The 5,429-nt window shown below is 40.1% G+C and overlaps 1 long non-coding RNA gene across 1 annotated transcript in view; it reads right to left on the bottom strand.

Moving 5' to 3' along the window:
• LOC105996007 overlaps nucleotides 1-5,075 on the bottom strand; it is a 6,902-nt gene extending 1,827 nt beyond the window's left edge. Inside the window, exons 1-2 of the long non-coding RNA XR_001175588.1 lie at nucleotides 4,972-5,075; nucleotides 4,676-4,742 (exon numbers count right to left, since the gene is read on the bottom strand). This is a non-coding gene — a long non-coding RNA (uncharacterized LOC105996007). The remainder of the gene's footprint in view (nucleotides 1-4,675; nucleotides 4,743-4,971) is intronic.
• Between the last annotated feature and the right edge of the window lie 354 nt (nucleotides 5,076-5,429).

A 5,429-nucleotide genomic window follows, 5' to 3' on the forward strand; every position in this document is an offset into this window, starting at 1 on the left:
AAAAAAGCCGGAAGTGGTGCTGTGGCTCAAGTGGTAGAGCACTAGCCTTGAGCTGAAGAGCTGAGGGACAGCACCCAGGCCCAGAGTTTAGGCTCCATGACCAGACCCAAAAAAAAAAAAAAACATTCTTTCCACATTTAATTTAGAATACTTCTCTTCAAGTGAACTAGGAGTCATCTCCACTTTACTTTTGATTTATTTTCATTAGAATGAATACACACACACACAAACACACACATACACACACAGCCTTGTCTCAAAAACTAATATGAAATATATAGGTTCTTACACAGGATTAAGTCATTCACAAATAAGTAACTCGATTGTAACATATTTCAAGTTCAAATCTTATCATAATTATAGCAAACAGTACAAAATAGTGTTGTGGGTTTTTTTTTTTCAGTACTGGGGTTTGAACTCAGGGCTTCACACTTGCTAGGCCTGCACTCCATTACTTTCGCCATACCTCCCGCTACGGAATAATTTGAAAGCATCAATATCTTCATTTTAACTCTCTAGTGCACTATGCTCTTTAATTATATACTAAATGGTTTTGGTAATATAAAAAAATAGAAACAAGTTGACCAACTCTATTAAAAACAACTTAATTGAAAAGACATGGTTCTTGCCACCAAAAATAAAACAAAATACTACCTAAATTCCTAAAGACAATTTAAAATCAAGAAACATGTATTTAGACAGGTTCCAGTGTCTCATGACTATAAGTCTTAGCTACTTAGGACACTTAGATTTGAAGGATCACAGTTTAAGGCCAGTCTAGGTAGAAAAGTTCACAAGACTCCATTTCCAAAGTAACCACCATGAAGCCATGGAGGCATGGCTTCAGCAGTAGTGAGCAAGCAAGCCAGCACGGTAAGTGAGAGGACCTGAGTTCAAACTTCAGTATGGGTGTGCATACCATAGACAAACTAACAGAAAGTGGTTTACAAATAGTCTTTTAGAAATGGCAAACACATATGGAATCTGGTTTTTTTTGCATATGTAGTAGAGTTTTAACTTTGGGATTAGTACTTACTAGGCTGGTTCTCTGCCATTTGAGCCACACTCCTAAGCCTTTAAAAATCAAAAGAAAACGAAAACCTTCAGTTGTTTTTCAAATACGGTCTTGGGCTTTTGACTAGGCTGGCCTCCTACCTTCCTGGGACTATAGGTATGCAGCACTACACCTGACTTTTTTTTGCTGCCATGGAATTTTGCTTTTTGCACATTCTGATCTTGAATATGAATCCTCTTATCTATGTCTCCTAAATAGCAGGGATTATATATGTGAGCCATGTAAAACAGCTTCTTCTATTGTTTTATGTAAATTCAAAGACTTCATACATTATTCTTTTTGTGTGTATGTGCCTGTACCAGGATATGACTGGCTGGCTCTCTAACACTTAAGCAATGCCTCCAGTTCAACTTTATTTTTGCCAGTTAACTGGAGATAAAAGCTCCAAACTGTCTTGACTGGCTTAAAACCACAATCTTCCAGGTCTCAGCCTCTGGAATTTCACAGGCATGAGCCACCAGTGCCTGGCTTCTTATATTAGTCTAATACATGTACTTATGTCCTGAGAGTGGCAGGCAAGAATTTTTCTCTTCAAAAGGACAAGGCATACACCTGTGTTGGTTGTCTGAAGATTGTTAATAACACAAAAGAAAACCACAGCCATATATCCTGCATTTTTTTTTCTGTAGGCTAAACTCTGACTTCACTAGTGAAGTTTAACAAAGTCACTGGTTTGTTTTTACCCAGAACAGAAATATATTTATAGTCTTTTAATTATAAACTACTAAAATTATAAACTTTTTAATTATAAAGATATAGTATGGCCAGGCACTTGTGGCTCATGCCTGTAATCCTAACTGTTCAGGAGGCCGAGATCTGAGAATCATGGTTCAAAGCCAGACACAGCAGGAAAGTCTGTGAGACTCTTATCTCCAATTAACCACCAGAAAACCAAAGTGGTGCTGTAACTCAAAGTGGTACAGTGTTAGCCATGAGCAAAAAAGCTCAGGGACAGATCCTAGGCCGAGTTCAAGCCCCGTAACTGATGAAAAGAAAAAAAAAAAAAGATAGTGATGAGAAAGCCTGTAATTGGTAATTTTCCCTCACTAAAAATAAAGATGTTATTTAAATTCTACGTCCAGAGGAAGAAAGCTGAATTAAAACCAAACTAGAATGGCAGAGAATAAAGCAAAATGGTCTCTTTTCAAAACTTTAAAACAGAATTATATCATTGATAGGATCAGTGCATGTGATCACCCTCTCTTTTCAATAGTGGTGAACTGATACCAGGGGCTCCTATATGACTCAGGCTGACCCCAGATTGAGCTACTTCCTATCTTTTAATCTATCTTCAGTATTTTCAAGTAAATGATGATTTACTCTGTCCTGATCACAAAAAATCATATAAGATCAACATTCAAAAAATAAGGACCAGCACCTCAATTAATTTATCCAATCCTATAAATATATGTAAACAGAATAACGAAATAAACATCATCAGAAACAGACTTGGGACTTTTTAAATACCTTACTCCTTTCTCTCAGAAACCTTACTGTCCTCTGTGAAGATGATGTGGCTGGAGATATATTCCATGTTTATGAGTACTACAATCTAAAAGTATAAAGCTTAACAAAACCATATGCAAGTATACAAATGACAATAAACAACTGTCTCTTTTCAAATAACATTAATGAAAAATAAATATCAAACTAGAATGGCACTATGTCTTAAGTGGTAAAGTGCTAGCCTTGAGTAAAAGGAGCTTAGGGACAATGCCTAGGCCCAGAGTTCAAGCCTCAGGCCCAGAAAAAAACAGAAAAAAGAAAAAAAAACTGCTTATGCCCATCAATGAGGAGTTTTCTAACAAAACCAAGAGATTACAAAGGATCTAAGTAACCTTACCTTAATCTCTTTCTAGTGTTCCTACACTTGGTTACAGTCAAAAATAAAAATTTTAAGTGTTTGTCATCTTCCAAAAGTGGTCAAGCAAATTTTCCTTTGGTGTTACATTTCACTGAGAGGAATTTCAGTAAAACAATACAAAGCTGAAGAAGTTTTGACATAGGTACCAAGTAAGTATATACAACACAGATTAAAATACAGGTTCCCCAGAAAATATAAGTGGATCTTACCACATTTTCTTTACTGAAATAACTACTGTTTCACAGCAACTGCAGAACTGGAGTGACAGAAATGGAAAGCAGAGAACCAGATAAAGGCCTCAGGTATTAAATGCCAGAATTCTTGAATGTAAAACCTCATAATATCAAGAGATGGATCTGCTTAAATACATGTCTAGATGGGTTCTATGCAAATAGGGAGACAAGTTGTAAGCTGATCAAAGCAACTTGCACTTGCAAAGCACCTTCTAATGAACTTTCTAATGAACCACTACGTGTCCTGCTTCAGTCAGAGACCACATGACAATAACAAGTTTTATCATTTATTTCAAAGCAAATTAACACAATGGTTGTGGTTGGTCTTGAATGATTCTACAAATCTACAATCTGTAGACATTCAGTCTTCCTAAGATACAAAACTAATTCCCTGCAATCAATGACATTTTACCCCATTATTACAAACAATAAAACCGTATGGTAAGGCTCATTTAAAAATAAATTTCTCAGTCACATTTCAACTGAAAAGTTACTACTCTTAAGACACCAAGGAAAGCTCAAAGGGAAAGAAATACCTTCCTGAAACCTAACAAGCCAACAACATTAATCTATCAATCGAAAGCTGAAATCACTTTCAACAGAACACCACATACAAGTCCAGCCAGCTTTTTTTCTCTACAACTCAAGTTATCAAGTATTACACAAACTCAAAGAAGGGTAAAATTATGGAAATAAGATCACACACACATCAGAGATTTTTTAAATATGAAATTGTTCTAACACAATGACAGCTAAACACTGTTAACATGCTCCAAAATTCCCACAAGAACATAACATGTATTTTTCACAGTCTGCATAAATTATGTCTGTCATGTGGCTGCTCCTGAAACTAAAATTCAATGACTGAGTTCCAAAGCCCCTACCGGACCTCATTTCAAATCTCCTACTTCAACAAAATTGAGAGAAACCACTTCCTAAGGCCAGATCTATTTGTAAGGAAAATGCTTTCAACTGTCATCTGAGAAATGGTATTTTTTTATGACCAGTTACCCCTTAGTTATGTAGACAACCAGAAAACGGGGAAAGGACGTATTTATAGCATACATAGTGGCAGAATCGGTAAGATCCACGTTTGTACACACAGGTTATACAGGTTGAGACAGGTGCTGATGTGCTTGGCAATCAGATGTTGTCCCGAGACAACAAATCTGACAGCACCCGCGAATAAATAAAAAAGGGGAGAGCTCTCTAGACCTTATCGTACTTGTTGCCCTGGCCACCGTTTTACACAGACAAGTGCACAATACACCTCTGGAAGCTGCCAAAGACAGGAACACATCCAAGTGAACACAGAGAGGCGTTTCCCAGGTGGGAATTGCCCCGCTGCTGTCTCTCGGGATTAGCAAACTAGGGCAAAGTTCACCACATTCAAAAGAAAGTCAACTCCACATCCACAGACACGCTGATAACACGTGCCACCTGTTACACCCTACGCCAGACAGAAGAGAGCACAGACGCACCTGTTAATATTCCAGCCCTTACCTGAGTTCCTCTACACCTAAGAGAAGCAGCCCAGCTTAACCCCAAACAGGGTCAGGAACACCAGCGACTACAGACAGAAAGCCAAACAAACACTTTGAAGACAGAGAAAGGGAAGCAGGCAGCACACCCCCAAAGGCCCAGGGCTGCCCGCGCCCCCTGGCCAACGTCTGGCCGGCTGAGACCCTCCCGCCCTGGGCCCTCAGCCCCCCACAGGCCCCCCAGGCCATAAAACGGCGCAGGCCCACCGTGAACCCCGCAGGCCGCTCGCCCACCCCCCGGGAACATGATTAACAGACCCTCGGGCACCCCGAGGGGCTGCTGGTGGCCTTCTGACGACACAGAAAGCCCGCCAGGACCCCCAGAAAGGCAAAAACACTCAGCTCTCCACTTCGGTGGCCGCCATGACAGCAGAAAAGCAGGCGGTTTACGACAACTCCCACAATGCCCTGGACTACAACTCCCAGAGTGCACCGCGCGCTGCCGCCGTTAACCCCGTCGTGGCCTCGGGGCTGCTGAACCTGTGACACCCCTTCCTTTCCAGAAGCCAAACTGTTGCATCTACTTTCACCCTCACAATCTCAAACTAACGTGGGAATTTTTGACAAACTGCTCCAGTTCTGCTCTCTCACCTCCTTCCCTCATCATACACACAACTTCAGCTGCCCAGAAAACCATCCCTGAGAGAGTATCCTTTGTTAGTCTCCAGAGAACTCACACTAATGCTCACCATTTAAGGGGTACATGTAGGGTCAAT

The sequence above is a fragment of the Dipodomys ordii genome, unplaced genomic scaffold (genome assembly GCF_000151885.1).
Source record: "Dipodomys ordii isolate 6190 unplaced genomic scaffold, Dord_2.0 Scaffold125, whole genome shotgun sequence".
In the NCBI taxonomy this organism is placed as follows: domain Eukaryota; kingdom Metazoa; phylum Chordata; class Mammalia; order Rodentia; family Heteromyidae; genus Dipodomys; species Dipodomys ordii.